At 40.1% G+C, this 26,039-nt stretch overlaps 1 protein-coding gene and 1 long non-coding RNA gene across 25 annotated transcripts in view; one reads left to right on the top strand and one right to left on the bottom strand.

Annotated features, from left to right (window-relative positions):
• LOC310881740 overlaps positions 1–8,428 on the bottom strand; it is a 44,740-nt gene extending 36,312 nt beyond the window's left edge. For all 4 annotated transcript variants that reach the window (XR_014572561.1, XR_014572562.1, XR_014572563.1 and 1 more), the window contains exon 1: positions 46–8,428. This is a non-coding gene — a long non-coding RNA (uncharacterized lncRNA). The remainder of the gene's footprint in view (positions 1–45) is intronic.
• The window catches only part of LOC310881738 (uncharacterized protein), a 796,919-nt gene that overhangs the window by 363,240 nt on the left and 407,640 nt on the right, over positions 1–26,039 (top strand). The window lies entirely within an intron of this gene.

Below are 26,039 nucleotides of genomic sequence, written 5' to 3'. Positions count from 1 at the left end.
GACTTCAGTTTTTAATGCGACTACTACTATACCGGTTAAACCTACAGTGTGAGGTAGTCCCTACTGGCTCAGAAGAGGTGAGATCAGCCAGCTGCCCTCACCTCAGGGGTGCCTGGCGGAAATGTAGGGCAGTGACAAAACGGCCCATCTCCTGCCTCGTGCGGGTGGAACTTCAGGCTGGGCCAGCTCTCCCTCCAGGAACCACATCTGGTTACCCCCCGGAGTACTCCGCATCCAACCCCTGCTCTCTCCTGAGAAAGCTGCCTGCTTTGGAAAAGGGAAGAACTAAGACATGTAGGGCAGGCGGTCTCACTTGAGTTTGGGAAAAGGGATTCTTCTTCACGGTGCATTTTTCTACTGTTTTACGCCTCTTTAGCACATATAGAATAGCTGCTGGGAGTCATTCCTGATGCAAATAAGCTCTGCTCTGAGGTATTCTAGCAGAAGGCAGGCTGAAACCTCACTGCCATCCTCAGCAAGGTTTCTCCCCAGTAGAATTTGCTCCTTACAGTGCTTCCTCTTCTCCTCGGGAAAAGTCCTGGGCCAGATTCTCCTCCAGACTCTGGGTGGGCCTTGGACAAGTACATCTGTACAACACAAAAAGCATCATGTGATATTAAATAGTAATAGCTATCTATTTGCCTTTTCATCAGAAACATAACTGACTTGATATTTTTTTTTTCACTTTTAAAATGGAGCAGGACATTGTGTAGCTTTTCAGTGTTTGTGTGCCCACAGAAAAGTTTGATTTCCAGCTCTTATACAACTGTCACAGCTTCAACAGTTGCGAGTGTGGATATTTAATTGTACTGAACCTCATAAGATTTTATGTTAAATTTTACTAAAAGGCCATAAAAAAAATGAGCATTAGTTTCCACAAAAGTCAAACAAAAACCAAATAAAAAGCTTTCAGAAATGTCTACATACAGGGAGACATCCACAGATAAACACCACTACCACAAGTACCCAAACCTGTAAAAAGTTGTCATTTCACTTTCTTCTTTAGCAGCCAGACTATTAAATTACCTGGGTTGTTTAATGGACATTGCACAGTTGGGATGTTGGGAATTAAGTATAATAACAAACATGTGGCCTTTTAAATTTTTTCTGACTTGTTACACCGTGGAGCACTGCATTATGCCATATCACATTGGTGTGATAGGCAAGTGAAACAAGACAGTTCATGCTAATGAACAGGAAAACACAGCAGTTCGCTTGTTACCAAATTCACTTAGAGTATTTCAAGGCATTTGGAAGTATTATGGGAGAGACAGTTATTGCTGAGAAGAGCTGAACTATAATGAAATTAGGAAAGTGAAAACTGTATGTTCGCTTCTGTTTCTACCAAAGCACAAAATGTGCAGATCTCTTACTGGAGATATGTGTCTTCTGCCTGCCTTAAAACAACTGGTGTGCCATGAGATCACTCAACTAGGGTACAGGAAGCAGATCCAAATATTAATTGGACGTACATTTACATTTATTCTCAGCATAGTTTGTTTCAGAGAAGCATTTGACTCTATAGCCTTTATATCCAAGGCATGTTTGTGTATTGTATGTGAATATAAAGAAAGAAAACTAACTGGAAATTTATACCAACTCTATCACAAAACGAATACTTTGGAAACCACAAAGGAAAACAGATTTTTGATACTGTAAAAATTTCCCTGCCGTCTGTTGCCAGTGAACTTCAGTTCATCTAACTGCCCAAGCATGCCCTGTGCAATTTGAATGTCTGCTGGATATTGCTGTACACTTGATTTTTTTGTAATTTCTAGATCGTTTGTTCTTCCTTTTCGGGCACACCCAAATTATGTAGGCCAGGGAGTGTTCATTGGTTTTCATAAAATCGATCTCTGTTGTCTCAAAGTAGAAGCTGTTTTCAAAACTTTTAATATAGCAGGGACAGCTGGAAGTGCCCTGAGGTCATACCTGTCTTTGCTGTGATCTGCCCCTTGCCCATCAGTTCCTTGAAGTGGAACAGTTTTCACTATACAGTAGTTGAGCTGGTCAATTCAGGAGAGGGAAGGCAGTCAGCACCATACAGAAACCAATTTTTACCTCCTATTAAACTCTGAACACAAAAGGCAAGAAGTGCAGACAGTCTTGTCATCTTCCTGTCTCACTTGGTGCTGCCCACCTGGCTACCTACAGTGGAGTTCAGGACTCCATTCAAACTATTTATTACCCTGCTGTGCTTTTTTATGTTGAACTTTATGAGGGCTGGGAACACTGCAGAGTATGGGTGAGGAAATTTAAGCCAGAGAATTGCAAGTTGCCAGCAGCTGAAAGGGAGCAGGATGGAGTCTTCCCCTCCAAAGGTGGTGGGCACGGCAGGGTGCCTAAGAGCTCCGTAAAAATGACACCACCAAAATGTTTTGTTGGTAGATGAGGACCCGGAAATATTGTCCAAGAATAATAAAGATAGAAGTCCCATTCTTTTATCTGGGCAAAAATGAAATTTCCAAATGCCTTTTCCAAGTCCTGTTAGATACTTGAGATGCACGCAGTATTTTCTACAGAGTTTTGAATTACTTTTAAAATGAAAAGGTTTGGATTGACCTCATACATAGGCAATAAAACATGAACAGTGTCATTTTTACTTTGTGAAAATTATTCTGTAGGAATGTGGTAGAGTTTTTGCTTATGCAGTGAATTAAGAAGACTACCCCAGTTCTGTTATTAAAAATGTCGCTCCTTGTAAGGTCATTCGGCATTTCTGGAATTGTTTCAAGTATGCTCCTGAGCAATATAATGAATAACTATCAGACAGCATTTGGGCAGTATAACATATTAGAAAGACTAGGTAGGGCTCCTTAAGACAGTTATTGCCTTGATAATGTGACAAACTTGTAAGAAACTTTACAAAAATTCCTTTTCTTCACATTATAATATTTTTTTCCTTTAAAACATTGAAAATTGTCTATGTCATTGGAAGCATCTTTCTTCATGATTGGGCATACAGAAGTTATTATTTACTTCAAGGCTGCCATGTTCTTTCTGGTTATTTTTACATTTTAAAAAGATATCTTCTCCGCTTTCAGGGAACAGAGTGTTTTAATCACTGTTTCTTGCTTACTGCTTAATACTTCAGACTGGCAGTATTTGAACTTGTCTCTTCATTGACCTCTGAGAGCTTTGTTCAGACCTTTCAATATGTTTTTATTAGTTAGAAACAATTTGTAGCTCTTAATACTGCAGATAGAATCGCTTGGATCCAACATGTCAGCTCAGAGTCTTACAGAAGCCCCCTCTGTCCTCCTCTACTCCAAGGCACAGTTGTCTGCTTCGAAACCTGCAAGCTTCACCTGGACTTCACTTTCCTGAGGTCTATTTTTACCCATGTCAGAAAGTGTTGTCAATATGTTATATAAAGGTCTCTCCCTGTAGTGTTATTGTTCTCATAAGGTACACACACGTTATTAAGTCCATTTTCTAACCGAAGAAAATAAGGCAAGAGAGGTTGAATTTGAAAACTGTATTTTTAAAAATGCACCAATGTCATTGTACAATCATTGTAGCTGCACACATACTGTATTTTCTAGAAACCAATTAGGTGTATTAGATTCTGTTTCCATGTACATTCGAACATTTGATATAGGCATTTGTATACTGCAAAAGCAGTTGTGCACAGCTGAGCAGAAACCGTCCCCAGTGAGTTCTGCAAGGTCATACAGCAAATGAATATCAAAACTGAACCTGGATACCCTGTCTCTCCGCTGCTGTATATCTTTTATTAAGTAGAAAATATACTGTTATAAGAAAGTTTCTCTGAGGTGATATTGCCTGTTGAGTTTAAACAGGGTTTCCAATCTCTTAGTGCCACTTTTCCTATTGTTCTGCTATGAAAAAGCTCACTATGAACTGTGCAGCAGTGTCATTTCTAAAAGATGGGTATATACAGCAGTAGCACACATACTTTAATAATATAAACCTTATTACTACAACAAAAATGTTGTTTCAGCTCTTTTTCTGTGTAGCAGAACAGTGGCACCCAGTGGCCACTCATGCTAAAATCCTAGCTAATAATACTTTACAAATCTGAATGGCAGTGCAAAGAAAAATGAAATGAAAAAGAAATTTGCGCTTGTAAGTTGTTCTTACATGCCTCTAAATATTAAACAAACAAACAAAAACCATAAATGTCCTGACAAGTTTCAAGGAACTTTGATGTTCTTTAATGCATAAATCCATGTTAATGCCAGAATACATATCTAGGCTTATAGGTATGCACATAAGAATTCCATTGTTAAGTTACTAAAAATAAGCTAATTTTTTTTGCACGTTAAAAACAAATGTTTTTGCCATTCATTTTCAGTTGTGAGGAGAAATGATATCCCTATAATGATGATTTCACTGTAGTATCTTTCATTTTTTATATGTATTTCTATGGTATGCAGTTATTACAGAAATTGAGGAAAATATGAAGAACTCAAAAGAAACTGGACCTTCCCAAAAGAAACTGGACCATATTTTTTCCCTGCATTTCACATGCATGTTAGATTTTAACATGAATAAAGACTTTTTGCATGTATACAATTTATCTCCAATAATCCCATTTGAAAAAACTTTGCATGTTAAATGTGAACATTTTGCATGCACAATGTGAACGAGAGGACAATTTGGAAATACTTTCTTCCTAGACTTGTAGCAATAGGAAGCTAACACATGGAAAAAAAAAGTTTTCCTGATTTCATACCTTAGACCAAATTCTTATCATGTTTTGACTTCAGAGAATTGTTGAAAACCCCTTAAAATTTCAGACAGTCCAGTTTTGTGTGAGGCATCTGATTCCCCTTCATCAGGGTGGGTACTTTCCCCACCGCAACTCAATTACATTTGTATTCATGAGGCTATGATGCACTCGTTATATTTCTGAAATGTAGATGGGATTGTTCGGTTTCTATGTTCCCTTCTGCATCAGTGCTGCAGGTTTGGACTGAAGCACCAGTAGGTTAATCTGAAGGGTCCTCTTCATCCTCTTCTCTCATTTCTAGAATGTACTAAGTATTTAACAGGCTGCTAAATGAATATCCTGATCTGTAGCCTGTTTGGTGAATTTCTGAGATACCTGACTGCATTGTGTATTTTTCTGCAATAATACATTGTGTCATTAAGAGAAGTGCTAAATAAGCTAGTGTTGCCATACTCACCTGTTTCCTTTGAAAATGAAGGTCACTGCCACAGATGCTGACAACTTTCAAAAACTTCAGTGTGCAAGTATGTCTAGGAAATGCTTGATTGCAAAAATAGTAGAAGGAAAGATAAAGTTAAATCATTTGCAAGTCATAGATCTTTTTGGCTGAACTGTCTCAAATATTCACATTCCCTTCTCTCTCCGTTATAGCCATCAGTGTTATGGATATAGGATCTGTACCAAAAGATATGGTTTTGTAGTTCCCATGACAAATGGATCTTCAAGTGAAATTCTGAATAAATAGATGGTATAGACCTACCTATCAGCTCTTCAGTGTTGTATTGAAATGAGCCTGGTACTTGGCATATTGCACTGGGCAGGGGGACAGGTAGGGCTTAAGAATAAAAGACTAGATTACTGTACGATTAGACTCTCTTCTTGTGGCATGAGTTCTCATTCCTCTTCTCTCTCTGTGTGCAGTTCTATTTAAGACCAAGGAAGTGGTTTCTGTGAGAAGTGTTTACATCGTCCTATGAACAAACTAGGTTTTAACATTGAACATGCTCCACCAACATCCCTGGTATTATTCTTTTTTCTGAAAGATAACCATCTATCTCAACATATAATCTCTTCCAGTTTATGAGTGTTACTTGCAGTCAATATGAGTAAAAAGTATAAGTAACTTTCATGTCTACCTAAAGATATCATGCAGTCAGGCTATTCCAGATAATGCATAGGCATGCATTTGGGCCATATTTATGGCCAGAAAATCCAGCATCTTCATGTTCTGTGATCTGAACCTGAAAGACATTGTAAGTAAAACATCTAAGTTTTACAGCAGTAAAAGGATTTCACGTATTAAAGACAGAGCTGTTCTTTCTAGGTTTTAAAATATTTCTAATTTAAAGAAAGTTTAACAAGCTAAGTTCACTTTCTTTCGTGTCGGAAGCAAAGCCAATTTGATGTTTGAATTGGTAATGGCTTCTTGGCTGCCAAACTCATATCTTATGTTGAATTATTCTACATCAGACAATAAAAATGATTTGAAGGAGAACTCAGAAATAAAAATATAAAGGCTTTAAATATGGCATGTTTAACGTCCCATGAGTCAACAAAATTACTTTGTGGTTTAGGCTGATTTTATATTATTAATAGGACTGTACAACAAGCTCCTACAAATCCCTTATTCCATCGGTAATACCTTTTTCCTAGTGCAAACACAGAAAATGTGCATATAGTACAGGATGATAATAATTGTGAAATTAAGATCTAAAAACATGTAAAACCTCCCAGTATTCAGGGTCTGATAGGAACATCCAGCTCCTGTGTGAGTAATTGCAGGGTGGCATGCTTTCTGCATGCACCTCGTCCTTGGCTTGGAATCCTACTTCTCTTACAGCTGAAAAGGATTAAATGTCTGAGGGGTAAAGAACGGGGAATTGTAGCGAACAGCTCGTAAAGAACAGAGTCACAAGATGGATTAAAAAGAAATGCCACTAAGAAACCTTTTCCAGGTTGGGAGGAAGCAAATTTAGACTTTACCCCCTTTGTTGAAAGGAGCTCTCTGAGTGCAAAGGTCTGAAGTGTTATTTGGGCGATGTAAGTGAAGGATGTTGCCTTTCAGTCACCTTCTCAGGAGTTTTCTTCTGGAGCAGTCGCTTTCTTGTAGATGTTGCATGCTCCCAGTTTGCTCGACATAGAAGGCTTACAAACTCATAAAATCACAGAATGGTTTGGGTGGGAGGGGACCTTAAAGATCATCAAGTTCCACCCCTTGCCATAAGCAGGGATGCCACCCATTAGAGGTGATTTCAAGGCTTTGGATGGCCAGGCATTGGAAATCAAGAAGTGAGGAGAGAGGTTGGCGTGTTGTGGTATGCACAGCAGTGTTAGTGTAAGGGGGAAATGGGAGAAGATGGTGCTTGTCCTTTCAAAATGAGTTGCAGGTGCCAGAAGGCTTGTTTGTTCCTGCAGCAGCCGAGACCCCAGCCAGAGGCCATGAGCAGCGCAGGGGAAGGGAAGAGATGTGCTGCACCTCCTTGCCCAGAGTAAGGAGGAGTGAAGCTGCCCCCGCTGCTGAGCACGTGGCAGCTCCTTGAGTGAGGACAAGTGCCTGTTGGATGTCCCCAGGGAAATGAGGCTCCACAGCCTGGGACTGAGGACTTTGGGCATAACACTTGCAAGAACATGTTCGGGCTGTTGTGACACTAAGCAAATCCAAGCTCAGGAAGGAAAATTTGAGATTATATAAAGAATATATTAGAGGGTAACATAGACATCCGAGAGCATGGGCAGGACTTTGAGTGGAACAGAGAGTTAAATGAAAGGGGAATAGTTGAAAGATATAGATGAGATGTTTAGCGGGTTGACAGAAAAGGGAAGGTATGAAGCCCCTCAAGACAGAAGGATTCACCTCAGAAGGAGAAGATTGACAGACCTTTAAGAAACAACCTCAAAGAAGGGCTTGAACTTGTACTTTGTTTTCTTGGAGGCTGGCTACCTGGGAAGAGGATGGAGTTTTCAATGTGTCTGGGGAACTGAGCTAATTAATGAGGTGAGGCAAAGGTTCAAACATCCTGAATATAGTGAGGAAAAGAGAAAGGCATGAACTCCAGAGAAAACATGGTCATGCCATCTGTAAGGCATAAACTCTCTTTAGATTATTACATGACTCTGGGATGCGTTGAGATTTTTTTACAAGTACAACTCGATTTGCAAGCCTACAGATGAAAGGCATTAGGAACAATAAAAAGAAGGTGCAGAAAACTTCCTTTTAGTATGTATACTGAAGTAAACACTGCTTGCACTGTCAGAAGCCTCTGAGAAGGAGATGTATATTTCTAAATACTCTGTCGCAGAGGTCGTAACCCACCTTTTCATTAGCAGTTCACAGATCACATTGCACACCCATGTGGGAACCCTTGTAGATGATTTAGTAGATTGAGTACTGTTGATCTTTTGTTCTCATTTTTGTAAGCTGTAAGCCTTTATCCTCCTCATCCTTCTCAAAAAACTGAAACATTAAGTGAATTCATCTATGAATCCTGTAGGCCTTTCCCTCCCATGAAGTGTAACAACTAAACAGTTAACGTTTGTAAAGCATACAATACAAATTTTAAGAGCCTTCAGATGCACACGCAGCTCTGCAGAAGCTGCGTGCACGGAGTTGAACTTCACTGGAAATGTTTTTTATTTGCTGCTTTTTCAAGTCAACAGCAGTACGGTGATCTGGCTCAGGCTGCGGGCTCCTCTCCTGTGGCAGCACGAGAGTCGTGAAGACTGGAGAGGGCAGCAGCAGGAGGTGAGCTCTGGAAAGTTTATCATTAGACTTAAAACCTGTGCTTAAAAATACTGGCTTGTGCGGCCAAGGTCACCAAAATGAATTGCTCTTTCATTTTGTCTTCTTAAGTTAGGCTTTTTCTTTGTTAAGAAGAGGACGGGAGAAAGAACCTTGCGAACAGAGGTCCCCAGATACATCTGCTGGTTGCCATCAGGGATGATGGATCTGGCTGTGGCTGACCACAAGAACTGTGCTCAGACTCGCTCCACAGCTCCCTCTCTGCATCCTGCAGGACTACTGCAGTGCCCTGCCTACACTTACTCCCCCTTACACCGTCAGCAGGATAGCTCAGTGCCCAGTCAGCCCTGTGGGGAGGCAGGAGAACAAGCTGCCCCTTGCAGGCCCACCAGCATCCTCCCAGCTGCACCCAGGACAACTGGAGCAGCCTTGCACTGGAGCTAACTCCTCTCCTCCTGACAGGCTGAACTTCTCTGGGTTCTCGGGGAGAATCAATAGATGTCGATACAGGTTTTTTTTTTTTTAATCCTAAAGGTCAGCCCTGGGCAGGGTAGCATGTTATCTTACGGAAATAACTAGTGAAAAAAATGCAGTTGGAGTTGATTTACTGACTACAGCTATCCACAAGGTGCGGTGCTTGTGTTTTCTTTTCTGATTGAATGCTGAGAAAGACTCTTGTTTACGTTTCTGCAAATTAAGAGGATGGTGCCTTTGCAAGGAGGTGGTTTTCTCCCAGATGACTCAGACAATGCAATGGTCACTAGTGGGGTCCCTCAAGGCTCCATTTTAGGGCCAGTCCTCTTCAATGTTTTTATAAATGATTTGGATGTAGGACTAGAACGTGTCCTGAGCAAATTTGCCGATGACACCAAACTTGGAGGAGTTGTGGACTCAGATGAGGGTGGAAAGGCCTTGCAGAGAGATCTGGACAGATTGGACAGCTGGGCGATCACCAACCACATGAAGTTTAACAAAAGCAAGTGCCGGGTCCTGCACCTGGGATGGGGCAACCCTGGCTATACGTACAGACTGGGCGACGAGACGCTGGAGAGCAGCCCCGCAGAGAGGGATCTGGGGGTTGTGGTTGACAGCAAGTCGAATATGAGCCAGCAGTGTGCCCTGGCAGCCAGGAGGGCCAACCGTGTCCTGGGGTGCATCAAGCACGGCATTGCTAGTCGGTCGAGGGAAGTGTCCCGCTCTACTCTGCGCTGGTGCGGCCTCACCTCGAGTACTGTGTGCAGTTCTGGGCACCACAGTACAAAACGGACATTAAACTGTTGGAGAGTGTCCAGAGGAGGGCGACAAAGATGGTGAAGGGCCTAGAGGGGAAGGCGTATGAGGAGCAGCTGAGGTCACTGGGCCTGTTCAGCCTGGAGAAGAGGAGGCTGAGGGGAGACCTCATCACAGTCTACAACTTCCTCATGAGGGGGAGTGGAGAGGCAGGTGACCTATTCTCTGTAATCACCAGTGACAGGACCCGTGGGAATGGTGTTAAGCTGAGGCAGGGGAGGTTTAGGCTGGACATCAGGAAGAGGTTCTTCACCGAGAGAGTGGTTGCACACTGGAACAGGCTCCCCAGTGAAGTAGTCACTGCACCAAGCCTGTCTGAATTTAAGAAGCGACTGGACTGTGTGCTTAGTCACATGGTCTAAAATTTTGGGCAGACCTGTGTGGTGCCAGGAGTTGGACCTGATGACCCTTATGGGTCCCTTCCAACTCGGGATATTCTATGATTCTATGATTCAGTATCTACAGAAACTAAATCTCGCTGCTAAGCCTCTCTTATCATTCATGGCATGTCCAATGAAAATGATTTCTTGCCTGGCTGCAAGTCAAGGCACTTGATCATTATCATCATTTTTTTCCCTACATCAACCTTTTCTCATCTTATGCAAGTCCAAGCTAATTTAGATAAGGTCAAGATCGGGGCCACTCCTTAAAAGTTTTTAACATGGCTTTTGCTTCAGGTTGTTCCATCTCATTCTTGAAACATCTTTTGTAGTATCCCCAAGGCAGAGCTGGAAGAGAAGGTTAGTGGATAATTCAGTAGTTAAGCTATCCTCCAATATTTGATATGCCTCCAAGGCATTAAATTTTCACTTGTATCTGTTAAATTGCTGGGAGCTTTCTTCAGCGGTTAATTATCTTTATGAAATATGTGGGGTTTGCAGCCATGCAGAACTTCGAAAAATCCTCATAACTTTGTCATTGTAAAGGTGGACAAATAGATGGTAGAGGTCTTTGCAATGTGTGCGTGTATATACATACGTGTGTGTGTACAGATAAATAGATGTATACATACAAGTGTGTTTTCCCAGAGAGTGAAAATGAAAACAAATGGAAAGGTTATTTAACCCTTCTTATGGATGTGACTTGAACTCCAGTCATTCCTCCCCCCACGTAGCTGTGAATGCAGGGGTCCTCTCGGAATATTTCTTCTCATCTTTAGTGTGAAGAGCAAAGCAGGAACAAGATTTTTAAAGGATTTTTTTTTTCCCCAAACCATCCCTGCAGACATTTTCTGAAAAGGATAATCCATTTTAAAACATGTTGACTTGCAAATTCTTCATGCCTCTGGCAGATCTGAAGAATGTTGCAGCAGCTAAAGAGCCACCAGATAAAGTTCCTTCCCCCAGCAATATCCTGGGGAATTTTATAGCGTTGGTAGTGGGCTTTGTAGACTGTTTTCAGTGACCAACTAAGTGCAAAGGATAGTGCAAACACAGTACAAGGGACAGAAGCAGCCGTCTTTGCTTTATGGCATGATGAGGGAGGGAGGAATTACCATGCATATTTTTTCCTTTAAATCACAGCTTGCAAGCAGCATGAGTGTTCTCTGTGCCTATTCCTCTCCTGAGTGCACTGAGACATCCCAGCCTTTTTTGGTGGCTCAGCACAGGATTATTTCTGGGTATTTATCGGGTTAAATTCTTTTTAAATATATTAGTCAAAGTCTCTTTAAAAAACACATGTATTTCAGCAGACTGATTGAAATCTTTTTATTGCGCTTTCTGATGGTATCTTAGAGAAAATGAAAGTATCTTATTCACGTCGCCACTTAGCATTTTCCATTCCATTATAACAGTGCTAGCATTATTCATACCACCACTGTGATACAGAATAAAATCAATATGATTTTAATTACTAGTGGCCTGTGCCTCTGTTATCTAAGACTGCCACTGCACATCCGGTGGACCTCAGGCAAATTTAGGTGTCACTGAATTAAGTTTGGCTTTTATTTGTAATAAAGGTTTTCACATCCTAGGAAGGCGAGCTGTGCTGCATTTTGTAGAGCTGTTTATGTGCTGCTGTATCGATAAATGATGTGATTGTTTGAGATTTCTTTGGAAGGAATCTATACTGAAAGGCTACATTGTGATGCATATGAAGAGGGGCCAAAAAAAGCGACCCTGTGCACTCATAATCCTCAAACACGCTGAGTCAAGCCTGGTGGAAGTAACAACCAGCAGGCAGAGCCAGCATCTGAAACACTTGAGACCAGCGTGCTGTTTCTCAGGAAGCAGGTTGCATTTTGTTTGTCTGCAATCAGCTTTAATGATGCACTTCTTTCTCTTCTCTGACTCCTTAATTACTGCAGCAGGGCTGGGCTGGGCTGCCAAGGCCAGCGGACTGAGGAGAGGGGAACTGAGAGGGTCAGCACTTCTGACCAAACACTTTCTAGCTTAACGTATATAAGGCAAAGACAGGCACTAATGAAGGGACACTGTACTAGCCTTCCTGCCACTGTACCTCCAGTCCTATACATTGCAAATCTGAGCAATGGCTGAGCAAGCAAGATTATCCTTACTTCAGTGTGCTGGGTGATGATCATGTGGATGTTCTATTCAGCACATCTGAGAATTGCTGAATTTCTGCTCTTTTCCATTTTGTAAATCTGAAAAGTCATACCCTAAATCCAGTTTTTGCCAAATGCTTTTCTTTTTAGTTCAAAGAACTACATGGAGTTAATTTGCTTTCCTCGTGCCCCTCCTGTTCATGATCATTCGCATGGTTCTGTTCTGCCAGTAAGTTCCTCGGGGGAGAAAAGGGAAAGGAATACACTTCAAAGTTTTATGAGGGTGCACTCTCAGAAGCTTAATTTTAAATTTAGACTTGAAGGTGTGCATGTCACAATTGCTGTCCTTCGTTTCTGTTCAGAGGAAAGGAGAAATACTGTGCAGCTGTCTAACTTGGGAGTATTGAGCATGCCAAGTTCAGAATCTGGCTAAATTTGGGGAGCAAACAGCTTAAAAAGGGAATATGCCTGAGGTCACAACAAACTGCTTCAGGATATTCTATGAGAAAAAAACAAACAAACAAACCAGGATCATATGAATTAGTTGTGAATTGTTTGTGTTTGGCTGCGTAATTCTGAACATTTTTCTTACTTTAATTTCACTATTTGTCTTATAAGCTGCTAAGTGTTTTAGTGAGGAAATCTGTGGATTCAGCTTCCAAATATAACCTCAACATACAAGGCTATTAATTGAAAGGAAAGACCATTGTTACTTTCATCCTGAGGCTGCAAGTGTCTCTCTAGCAACTGGAAATAGTGAGAGTTAAGCTTGCCAAGAGTTCCTTGTGAAACAGATGGAGAGGCAACTGGCAATCTTGCTGAAATCTTGTTGGCTAAGCCTTCTGAGTATCCATAAAGCTCCCAGAGTTACCTCTCAAATTAACTTGATCACTGCACTATATGAAAATATTCTTCCGTACTGTCAATGGCTGTTGCAATTTTGCGCCCTTCCCGTTCCCCAAATAGACAGCTAAACTCTCAATTATCTCTCCATGTGCTTAAGAGTGGTTACAGTCCTGGAGAACTTAAGATGGGAATTCAGTGGACGTGTACATCTTCTTTTCTTATAGGCTTTTAATTTTATTATTTTTTTTTAACTGACATTCAAAAGATAACCAAAATGTGAAAATGATGTGTGTGCAAAGTTGTAACTACTGCGTAAAATAGAATTTATATATGGCTCCATGCACTGAAGGGTGGAAAAGGCAAATGTTTGCTTGTGAACAAGACTTGTTTGCAGAATGCAGAGAGGGAAGCAGCCATGGACTCTGCTGGCATTCTCAGATGCGCAACATGATCCTAAAGCTGATTGTAAGATGCTGCTATCAGTCTTTCTTTTCTTGCTGCCTGTGGGTTCAGAATATCAATCACAAGCTGTGTATGCTTCAGCTGGTCCTGTTTGTTCCCACTGTGACCTTACAGTAAATGCATTGTTTTTTCATTTATATTTAAGAACAGATGAAAGTATGTTGGGACTTACTTCCCTATCCACACAAACTAAATCAATATTTCAGACACATTCGGTGGTACCAATTAACTGTTCCCCATCAGAAGTAATGATGTTTGTTTTCGAAGTTACCACAGCATCCGTTCTGTTCGTTTCGTATTCTCTCAAGTATGTAACCCAAACCAGGAGAACCAAAAGTTTATTTAATTGACATTTCTTCCTTTGGAATTGCAAGAGAAGCGTGTATATACAGGAAGCAAACTGTGAACTGAGTTGATAAGGAGGTGTAAAGTCATTGATGTTCTTCCTCCTGCTGCCAGTACGTGGTACTAAGTATTCAGACCTGTGTCTGTGTGTCACCTCAATTATTAAGAGCTTCTCAGTCCAGAAAGCCAGTGTGTGGCCTTGGTATGCATGGAGCCCCCTCGGAACCAAGAGAAGCCATAGCTAGTCGGCTGTGTGCAGTGCGGCCTTCGGGGACTGCGGCGCTCACAAGCAGCTCAGAGGGAAGGCAGCCTCCTTTTTCGGGGTGAGCAGGCGTTGGAAACATTAAGCAAGGTGTTACAGCAGGAGGTAAGTGGGAAATTTCAGACCTGCCTGGAGAACAGCAGTGGCCAAAGCCTGCAGGCAGCATTGAAAGGACAGCCTCAAGCTTTGCATATTGTGGGATTCACCACTGCCATCTTCACTGCAAACTGTGGGCCAGGTCAGAGCACGTTGCAGGAAAGACAGGTGGTGTAAGGAGCTCCTTTTCTCCAGCTGTATATACAAAAGAGTAAGCCAGGAATTATTTGCACCAGAGAGAAAATGCAGCTGGCATTTTTTGCAGATCTATTCTTTTGGTGTGGAATTGTATTCCTCAGTGTTAAGGTTTTATAGATAAGACTTGGTGAAAAAAACAAGGTGATACATTCTCAGAGAAGAAGAGCATGTGCTAGATACAAGAGTATGGGCAGTCTATATAGACGTATAGGTAGTACTCAAAATTATAAAGTAGTATTCTACAGTGATATACTCTTCCAGACATTTTTGTAACCAAAGAACAATTTTGGACTAAATCAAAATTTGTTGAAAAATCATTAATTTATGGAAAACATTTTAGAACAGGAAATTTATTCATTAAAAAGCTATTTTTGACCCAAGGCCATTTGGCAGGGGAATAGTGGACAGAAGGATTTCAGTTCTATACAGAAAATAAAAAATGTTCATGGAAAGAAATACCATTCATTCTGTGAAAGTAGGTGAGAGATTTCTTCTCAACCTAAGATAAAAAGGGGACTGAGCAAACATGGCTTAATAAAGAAGTTATTTTCTTAAAAATGTGTTCAAGATGAAAATATTGATAAATGCAAGTACTTTCAAATTACTTTCAAATTATTTAAAAAGTGTAAGTTTTGAATGAATATGATGAAATTATTATAGATATCAGATAATTCCCTTTACAGGCCCCTTTTTAAAATAAATTACATGAAAATTCTTAATATTTGCTGAAAATTTGTCCCCCAAACTGATTTTATATTGGCTAAAAGCAGGGCTTTTTTAGGTATGTTATTATATAACAAATGAATTCCTATATAGGAAACCATATATAAAAGAAGGCCTTTTTCCCCTCCATACTGCTAAGGGAAACCTGGAACAGCTGTGTAATTGGTTGCACTGGTGCACTCCTGTCCTTTCCCCACTGTATTTCTATGTCTGTTATCTCTATACCTCCACATTTGCTCAAGTCTTCTCTGGCTTGGAGCTACTGAGCTCCAAATTTCAGCATGAGCAATGCTCTGAGTCCTTCTGCTGGGATTTCTCTTTGAGGGACTCTCAAATAACAGAGGGAGAGTAGGGCAAATCAATTCCGACAGCGTCAACACTAATTTATTGTAAAAGAGCTGCGGACAAGTACAGGGATAACACGATGCTATGTGGAACTGCCCCATCAGAGTCCTGCAGCCTCTGTCATTCCGTAGAGGTGCTCTGTGATGGCACTGCCTGTCCAGGACATGCTGTATTTCTGTGTCCCATGCCCTGCAACAGCAGCTACTTTTTGATCCTGGCTAGCCCATGCCAAGTGCCTAAGTGCCATCATGACTTTTGTTTGTAGGCTGTGTTCTGTCTAAATTCGTTGGCAAAATGAAAACCTTTCTCATCTGATATTTATTCCTACAACTGCAACCACAGAGAAGCATCGTGCTATATGCAGGCAAATTGATCGCTTAGAATGGAGGCAATTTCCTGTTTTCGAGAATGTAGAATGAGATTAGGAGAGGAAAAAAAACACACACATTCAGTAAATTCACTAAAGAGATTATTGAACTGGAGTCTGACGAGCTTGAAAATGTATTTCCTGATTGTCCCACTTTATAACTTTCCAATATTAATTTGCTAAGGCTGACCTGGTGGAAGTTTTTCTGCACAATGTACTTGGCACTTTCCTTCTTTAGACAGAAGATACAAATATTGACAAATGGAAATTCATACGCAAGTGTGCATACAGGTCAAATATTTATTTTTCTTGTGAAGAAAATAAAACTATATACTCAAGATATACCAGGCCCATTAAGTGTTGTAAATTTTTCTGAATTTGAGCAAGTCTGTGGATTTATGCTGCTAAACCACAATTGTGGCTTTGTCTCTGGCATGTAGACATACGAGTTTTCTATTAAAAGCCTGAAGCCTTGTGAGAATTCAGGCTCCCCATAAAAGAGGCATCTGTGTGGTTTGAATGTGAATTTTCAAAGGTTTTAGGTTTGTGATAGAAGTAACTTCGTACACCACCACCACATGGAATCTAGTTTCTTTGTAGGCTCTGTTGTCAAACACTGGCATCTTGAAATCCTAGAATGGTTTGGGTTTCATCACCTAATTCCAACCCCCTGCCATGGGCAGAGACAACTCTCACTAGACCAGGCAGATATTTCAAGACAGTTTGCAAATCAAGCATTTCTGTGTGTTTAATAATGTCAGGTGAAATACACCACATCCATTTTTCACAAAGTAAAACAGAAAAATATACTGCATATTGCATGCAAATTCTCTCCTACATAATATATCCAATATATCATGAAGCATACTTAAAACTGTGCGTTATTCTTTTCTCCATGCTTTGATCAACCCCAAATCTGCCTGCACCAATTAATGTACAGTGAATCCATTCTGCTATTGAAGCTTGGCTAAAATAGACCAGGTAATTTGTTACCTGACGTGTCATGGAGTTCCCATGGCCCTTAGCCTTATGTTCTCACTTACTGGGTTCCAGTTTCACAAGACCATTGGGAGCATTGCTTCTGATGGCAACAGTTGAGAAGGCTCGGGCCTTTCTACCTGAGATGACCCCGTAGTAGCTGTGGTCTACAGAGATGCTAAATTCCCTTGAGATCAAAGCAGGCTGCTCAAAAACGTGTCTCTCACACAGCTTGTACTTGGCTTCAGCTTTCCTTCCTAGGTATCTGTGAGGCTTTTTGCAGTGGCAGAAGCTTTGTGCTGCCTTGCCAGCAGCAACCTCAGAACAGCAGGTGCTTCTGGTGTGGGCTTTTCAGCTGGTGCTGACCTCTGTGCTGCTGTGGTCCTGAGTTAGCTAGCTTAAACCCAGTTTACAGCTAAATGTAAACTACAGCAGTAGATTTTAAATGCATTACACACTTTCCAGCAGTTTCTGATGATTACAGCATGCTGCAGATGGGATGAGCCCTGAGCCTAAGTGGGCTGGGAAGCTTTCTACCTTTCTTTCTGGCTAGCTGTTTTCTCTCCTGCCGTATGTGAGGGTTCTCCCGTGGTGCTGGATTGCTCTTAGCTTTCTAGTGAATGCTAACTCTCAAAAAATTACCTCAGAATGCTTTTTTTTTTTTTAATTTACTCTGGAATATGGGAAGCATTGTATCTCTTCTGCAGATGTGGACTTCTGTGTTATCCCGTAGCTTTCATTTTCAACCTTCAGTTTGCTAGAGTGGGGCTATGGAGATTTAAACCTTTGTCTTGAGAAGGTCTGAAACTATTCATTGAATAATTAATACATTTCCTTAGATACCAAAAATTCCAAGATGCTAAAAGTCCTTTGGTACTAGGGTCAATTCCCTGTGTTTCCTTAAAAATTGCTGGGTAATTAATTCAGTGTTAAGCTTTGACTGCTGAAACATCACTGCCATACTCTACCCGGTTCCTCTCTCACAGATACTCAGGAACCTGTGGCGGATCAGAGTAAGTGTTTAACACCATCTTCAGGTTTCACTGACTGGTGGGTAGTTGAGTCTAAGGGAAATGTTTTTACTGAACAACCTGAGAACAGAGGACTACTATTTCGATTATGTTTACTTACACAGTTAGTACCACAAAAAGTCAAAGTACTGTCAAGCCCCCACAAAGACATAGCTTGTGAGCTTGCCTGGTAGGATTTCTGTCTGTCACACAACTGTCAGCGTGTTAGTTAGGCGTGTTTCAAAGAAAGTGCAGGAAGAAAACCACACCACTGGATTTGTTCAGTGTAAGAGGATGGTTGCCTTCTTACTAGCTACCAGTTTCACTGCTGAAATACCATCGCTTCAGTTTCAAGATTTTTTTTTTCCTAGTGGCAATTTTTTGTTACCATTAATGCTGCAGTTGTCCTCGCTGGGAGTATTTAACAGTGAAAAAATGCACATCTAAAATTGTTGGAATTTAAATGAAAGGTATGGCCATCAGAAAATAATTTAATCAGGAAAATCTTTCACTTCCAAGTCCTTTCATGGACGAACAGTGCTGAGTGCCAATTAGTATTTCAGTGTTTGGGTTAAATTCATAGAATCATAGAGTCAGTCACATTGGAAAAGACCTTGAAAATCATCTAGTCCAAACCTGAAGTCCAACCTTCAGCTCATGATGGCTGAAGAATGCAGTACCTCAGTAAGGGAAGGTGAATTTCAGTGCAAATGGTTAATTTGCCGGATTAATAGTCAATATCTTGAAGGTTGCTTATAAATTTATTTTAGGTATTTATAGCTATCATGCATCTTTAAGGAAACATCTGGATGGATACACATCTGTCTTTATATACTGTGTTACGGGACCTTCCTATACGTTATAAAGGATGTAACGCTGGTAGGCATTCATGGCTGCTGTGTACATGGGAAGCATGGGAAACTGTCCCACCTGGAGAGATGGATGACCCCCCAAAATGTAAATGTGGTACAATGCTGTTTTTTTCAGTTATTAGCAAAGGCATGCAGAGTCACTCCATTCAATTCACTTATCTCAAAGGGGGAATCACTTCCAAGAAGCGACCCAAAGCAGTGATATAAAACCATGAAGAACCTGCTCAGTCACAGCAGAGCATGGCCGGGGGCAGCCTCCCCTATTTACGAAGAACAGTCCTGCCAGACTCCAGTCTTTGCTGGCCTTCATACCTGCTGAGAGAAGGGCATTTTGAACTCCGAGTTACTCAGCTCTGCATAGGATTAAAGACTCCAGCTTCAGTCTATTTAAATGCGTGCTCAAACTTTCTTCAGTACCTTAAATTAGATTATCAAAATGGAATTCAATTTGAGAACACCAAAATTTAATGTGAAGTAGAACTCATTTTCTTGCCTGCCTCAGTTACGACAAAAAGACCCCACTGCTTTTTATAGTTTTATGCCAAGTGCCCAATGCAAAGAAAAAAAAAATATAGCAAAAATTAAGAGCTTCCCTTTGCTGGACTCCCTAGTAGTGTTCTAACTTTGAACAGATTGGTATCCACAGCTCCAACGTCAAACCCTAAAAGAAAGTAGCTTTGTGTGATAGTTTTATTATATGTTTTTAAACTACATGCAATGATAGAAGTGGTGATTTAGTGGTTCTGCAGTACTTTACTGACTCTAGTTCAGATTATAACACACTGCTAACCCCTATTTCTCACCTGTAACTCCAACCTATAAATTATAAACATGCTGGCACAATCGTTATATTATTATTTTTTTATAGTTCTCAATTTACAACTCTGGCTGTCCTTGAGCTAGTTCTTTGTTACAGTCTCCTGAGGGAGGATTCATTGACTAGTGACTCCACATTTTAGCTCAGAGAAAATTCAGTCTCATTTTGGTGTCTTCAATTTTTCACAAGGCCTTACTGTTCCTCATTGATTATGGACTGAGGATTAATTATGCTGTCATTTAATGTATTTACATGCTTGGACAATGTATTGACTCACTTATTTTAGTATGATCAGCATTTTTGCTTGGTATGGGGCATGTTTGTTTTATTAATGGCTACAGAGCACCATGTTACCATTAGAATGAATGGAAGTGATCAGATAAGCAAAGTTGTATTTATTCCCTCAATAAATCTATGAAGATAATTTTCTCTTACTATACTGAGAACTGGAATGCCTACATCTGTTGCCTTGAAAGCATCAGAAAAATTGGTATTTCAACCTACTCTCTCATAGGTTGCTTTACACAGGTCAGTGCATTGGCCAGTCAAATGTGATATTATCTGGATCTGCTTTTTCAAATACACGACAATAGAAGTGTGATGAAATATGGGAAATGTGTGATATGGATTCTTATTTTAAGTAGCTGGATATTTCTGTGCATTCATGTTGCAGAACTTTAGAAATAGAAAGATAGGTGGATGTTAAATATATAATTCAAAATACAAGTGTAGATCTTCTGATCTTGTGAACTTCTTACTCTTTGCTCTGAATAGGTCTCTGTGTCTCTCCCTGTCTGTGAACGAGGGAGTTTTTCTAGGATGTAAGGCTGATGTCAAGGCACATACTGCCATGTCAGAGCGGTAGTTAATATTAGCGTTAGTTTGGTATTCTTAGGGGTTACATGTCTGTTAACAACTCAGTAGTTCGTGTCTGAAGATGTCACATCTGAGACCTTCGTATTGTGTTTGATACTGCGCTTTCTGTGTGTAGAGTAGCTCCTTAGCTTTAGCACAGTGGGTGGACTTGAAGCAGTGTGACTGCAAGCCGTATGGTGCGGCACTCCAGCCGTACTTACCTTTCTACAAAGTCTGAGATTCTTCTGTAGTCACTGATCTCATGTCTAGGCCACAACATCTGGTGATGCTACTGATGGAACATCTCTTGCTTGCTAGTCTTATGCCAGTAGATGCATCTCAGGTCAGTTTTCAGAAAAATTAAATTGCTGTCCTTTCTGTCAAAGCAGAAGTTTGGGTGATGCTTTTGACTGTACTCGGTAGGTTCAGTTTGCTGTGCTGATATTAGGGTACAGGCTTTTTACATGACAAAATTAGGAATTACAGTGTTCTGGGTTTATGCAAGCCACAGACCTTTATGAGATCACTGATTCTCTACTTTGTTGCATGACTTTTTGGAGAGCCACGGGGCTTTTGACGTCTCTGTCTCAGCAATTCTTTCATAGTAATTTGGTATCAAGGTGCAAGTTCCTTTTTAATGTCATTTCCTTAGTGACTTTAGGATACTGGGATATAATATCCAAGCAATAGGTTCAATGTGAATTACTGCCCTGTCCCTCCTGTTGTGGCATGTATACGAAGGCAGAAAACCAGCTCGTCATTAGTAAGGTGGGCTGATGTGAGGGCGAGTGCTGCGTGAGTCTGAATGCTCAGTGCCTCCTGCTTGACTTACATGAAAGCACAACTGTGTGTGAAGTCGGCGTTGCAGTAAACATGAAATATTGGGTGGTGCTAGTTTTATGTAATTTCTGGGTTAGACCTAATCTGTGATCACACCGGTCATTGAAAGGAGAAATTACTGAAAGAAGGTTGTTGGATGAACTGCAAGAACAATTCTTCTAATTTCCAGTGACAGCACTGTCATTGAATAGGGAGGAATTCTGTGTGTGTACATAACCTTAAGGAAACATTATTGTCTTACCAAGAATTATAGTATCTAGATAGAATAATTCAGAGCAATATGATACCTTAAGTATTTCATGACAAAAATTTGAAAACATGTTTGACCCCAAAGAAGAAATGCTTATTCCAAGGCGAGACCTGAGAAAGGAGGAGGTGCGATCACTGTGAGTAACGAGAGGGAAACCCAGCTACAATGAGTGCCTTAGAAGGCTGGGAGCAAGGTGAGAATGGGAAGAGGATACAGATCTTTGTGTAGGAAAAGCAAAGAAGAACCACAGGAAGACAACTGTAGCATTCTGAAAGCTTTTTCCACGCAGTAGGATTAGCTCCATGCTGCTCGCTGAACAAGAGCCATGCATTGACTGCATGACAAAAGCAGTCTGTGGTTATTCACTGTCTCATGTTTTTCAGTCGTTCATTCTTTTTAAAATTTTTTTAGCACTTTTGCCCCTTTACCGGCTCACATTATTTTACTTATCATGTGTGTCCTAAGGGATTTTTAAGGAGGGTTGAGAACTGCATTTGTGTCAGATGGAGCCTGAATGCTAATTACCAGCCTGACAGAGTATAATAACAATAGAAGAGCATCAGTGAAGGAAAAAATGAGCAGAATATACAATTATTTTATAAAAGAGTTTCTTTCCTTGAGGGAAAAATCTGCACATTTACCATCTGTGACAAAGGAGATGTTGAACTGTGTAAGTGAATTACCCATAGCTCTGCGTCCATGTGTGTATGGAAGAGGATGAACTTGAAATGACATTAAGCAATTTTGTTATTGCAAGAAAAGACTAGAAAAGGTACTGAACTGCAAAGCTGCATTTCCCTCTCCTTCAAAAGCCTAATTCAGGTTGATAAATGAAACATGATGTAAAGCAGAAATACTATATAGACTTCTATGGGAATGTTTATTATACTGCACAAAGCTTTCATTTTTCTTTGTGCCATGTTCTAGAAGGACGCTTACAGTATGTTGAAAGGAAAATGTAGAGGACCTAAGTTGTGTCAGTATTAATGATATGTTTAGAAGGCGTTTGTTCACGTACAACAAAGGGTATTCTAGCAATAATAAAGGATGGCTCCCAGCGGCAAAACACTCTTACTGTAAAATAAGTGTATTATTTAAAATTTTTCTCTCAGCTAACTCGATAATACGTACCGATATCTGGTTTTCAGTTTTCACTGAAGTAGCATTAGAAAATTAGGTGATGTGACATTCCACAAATTGAATTCTAGATTTCCTCAGCTAACTGGTTTCAAGCACAAGGGAAGGCTTCTTACCTTTGTACTCTTTGTATAAGTTGATAAGAAATGATCTTTCACAAAATTCTGGCTCAAGTCCTGTATAATCATGTGTTATCAAATGACAGCTGAATCTGGACCTTTCACCTATGATGTTCTTCAGCTTGCCAGAGAAGGTAATAGGATCCATTGCATATCTGAATTGGATGCCAGGAATCAGAGCACAGAAATAACCTGGCACAGGCTATGGAAAGCTGTTAAGGTTAGGCTCTACAGCGCATGAAAAAAGAACTTTTCTCAGGAGGCTTCCAATGGGGAACATCACTGACAGTGGGTTTCTGTGATCCTTCATGCTGTTGATGTTCTCAGGCCATAGATAACAGCTGCACCATGACTGTTGTATTAAGTATGCATTTGTAATCACAGTAAATAAAGCAGACAAAAAGGAGTCTAATTTAGAAGAAATGTGGAACACAGAGAAATGAATGTCTGAAATTGAAGATGGTGTCTGATGTAGAAGAAGCTGTAGCCAGATGGTCTAACTACCAGTCCTGTGAGCAAACCATGTTAAAACAAAGTGGGAGAGTTGGAGACAACCATATATAAAAGCTGTAACAGATGGAATTTCTGTCTATCAAAGGAGGAATATACTCTAGTACATTAATATTGACTTTTCATATACTGTGTAGAAATAGAATTACATAAAACATCATATATGCATTCACTTGAGTTACTGTGCTATTTTCTGTTCTTCTTCATGAAGGACATCAGCAGAATTTTCCTGTATTCCTTGCAATAATTTCAGTAGGTGGCAGACCTTAACCTTTAACAAGAGCTTTGATTTTAGGAATAGGAAAATGCTGTAATCACTGGTTCACCGCATAGTGGTGTCCATGCAAAAATATATTGATTCTGACTACAGGGAGCATGCTGTCGCATAGAACATGGTGGTCAGTTGTCAAGTGCTTAGCGTTACAAAGCTTGGCTAAACATTTGGCTGATGGTTACTTATCCTCTTCTCACATAGGTGTTTGTAAGGAAATTTTCTATGCATGTTACTAAGCTATTGAGAATTTTAACCTAGTTAAAGACTAACGACCAGGAAAGGCCAATCTTTGGAACACAGCAGAAATACATAGAGTGCATATGATGTTGTCATGATACTAAATTACTGTACACTCATTGCAGCATTGAAAGAACATTCTATAATAACACTAGAGAGAGACCAGTTGATAAAAGCCATGCGAGTCAGCAGTCACTCATCATTAACTGTTTTAATACTAAGTCAAGTGGTTTAATTATGTATCAAATATTTTAATGATGTAGTTTATTTTTTAGTGCATATTTTCTTGTAGTTTGTTGTCAGGGAGAATGAAGGTATATTATTTGTCTCCCTGCACTTCATTCTGCAGTCAAAGTTTGACAGTAACAGTACTTGCACAATTTAAATGACAAAAATGTAAATAATATATGTACTTGCTACATCTGTGGCAGATATGTGACAGGCTGGCATACCAGGAACGAAGTACTTAAAATATTTTTGCTTAGAAAGGACAGGCATTACATAGGCTGCAGTTACTAGCATAGCCAGAGACAACTGGTGAGACTTTGACTGTAAATTGATGGAAAAACTCTCATTGGCTACACCAAATGCAGAATTTTATCCAACTATTTTAGAAATACACATAACCAGATTCCTTCTTTATCATGGAACAAACAAAACTATGCATTGTAGCATCAAGCCTCAGTGGTCAAATCTGTCTTGTACTAGAACTTTTCCCTCCTCTTTTATTTTGACAAAAAATGTCTCTTCTAAACTGTAACTTCAGTTTAGTGCTTTCTTTCTCTTTCTAGGAGAACTAAAGAACTACTTTGAGCATTGTTCTTTATCAAATAGATAAGTCTTCAATTAGATGTCATATAATTAGAAAGCTATTTTGCTTTAGCTGTATTAGTCAATTTTATGTGTTCTAAGAAAATGTGCATTTAAGGCAGATTTTGACACGAACTATGTACAAGTATAACAGTTTGCAGGGATTTCAGATAGTTGTATTGACCAAATTACAGCACTGTGTTGGGAGCTCCATGCCCAAAGTCATTTGCAGCTAAATGTGACAAACCACTAATGCCATGAGCCACACCATGTATTGGTAACAAGTACAAACCACTCAGACTGTAGTCAGGAAGACAGAATTGTGCCTTGGTTCATAAGGCTCTCCAGTAGTTGAAAATTAGGCAGTGTAATACAAGTTGGGCTAAAGTTGGACAATTAATCCAAATCAGTAGCCATAAACTTCAAACTTACATCACTTTGAAATACATGTGATTTCTCAAAGTTGCTGTCCCTCTGTGTCCTTCAGAAATGGTAATTCCTTTATGCATTGCAGCATAGCAACATATGTTACAGCAGGGAAGGCTAGTATGCTATTGAAAATACAAGTTGCTCTTCTATTGGGCAATGATCCTATTGAAATTAGCATTCATTTCAGAAATTAAAGAGTAGATTGTGAATTCTGCCAGATTTCTTCAGTATAAAGGTATTCATCAATATAGTGCCCTGACAAGCAACGCACATTCTTAGGATGAAATTGCAAAATGGCTGTGCCTAGGCAGGGGCAGCTGGTTTCCGTGTGAGCTTCCAAACTGAAATGCCAGTTTTTCCATGTGTTCATGTATTGATTGTAGGATCTAAGCTATCAAAACAGGTACCTTATCTTGAACGTACAAGGTTGACAGTTGGCCGTACCTTTTACAAGCAAGTGCTTGTGCTGCAGCTTTCAAGTTTTTCCGTTATTTTTCCATCACAGATTATCATTAATTTCTATTACAGCCTACCTTGGGATTTCCTGCCAAGTGCCTGATGGCAAAAAGCACTTACATAAAGATGCTGCTTTTGATTTAAAAAAAAAATAATAAAAGCATATAACGGTGTCCTCTGAAGATGTGACCATCAGTGAGCACATAAATGATTATGGTAGATGTTATGAGGCTCCTTAATTTGGGGATTGGCTCTTATTGAAAATTACAGGTGTGCCAAATTCAGTGTTCTCCACTAACTGGAAATGGTGATTGGTGTAACATCTACTGCATTTGGTGCAAAACAGTGCTGAGAAACTCAACAGAGAGTTATTCTCTTCATCTTCTTTTCACCAACTTTCATAGACCTCTAAACCAAAGGGGGGAGAGAGTTTTCGTGAAAGTTTGTGCTGTTTATTTATTTATTTATTTATATATTATTCTAGCTTGCCAGCGTTTTATGAATCCACGTATTTTCTTGATGGAGAGAAAAAAAAAGTACAAGTAATAATATTAGCAATGGAACTAGTAC

This window comes from Anser anser, assembly GCF_964211835.1.
Source record: "Anser anser genome assembly, chromosome: 14".
Taxonomy (NCBI): domain Eukaryota; kingdom Metazoa; phylum Chordata; class Aves; order Anseriformes; family Anatidae; genus Anser; species Anser anser.
This window is presented reverse-complemented; position numbering and strand designations above follow the sequence as displayed.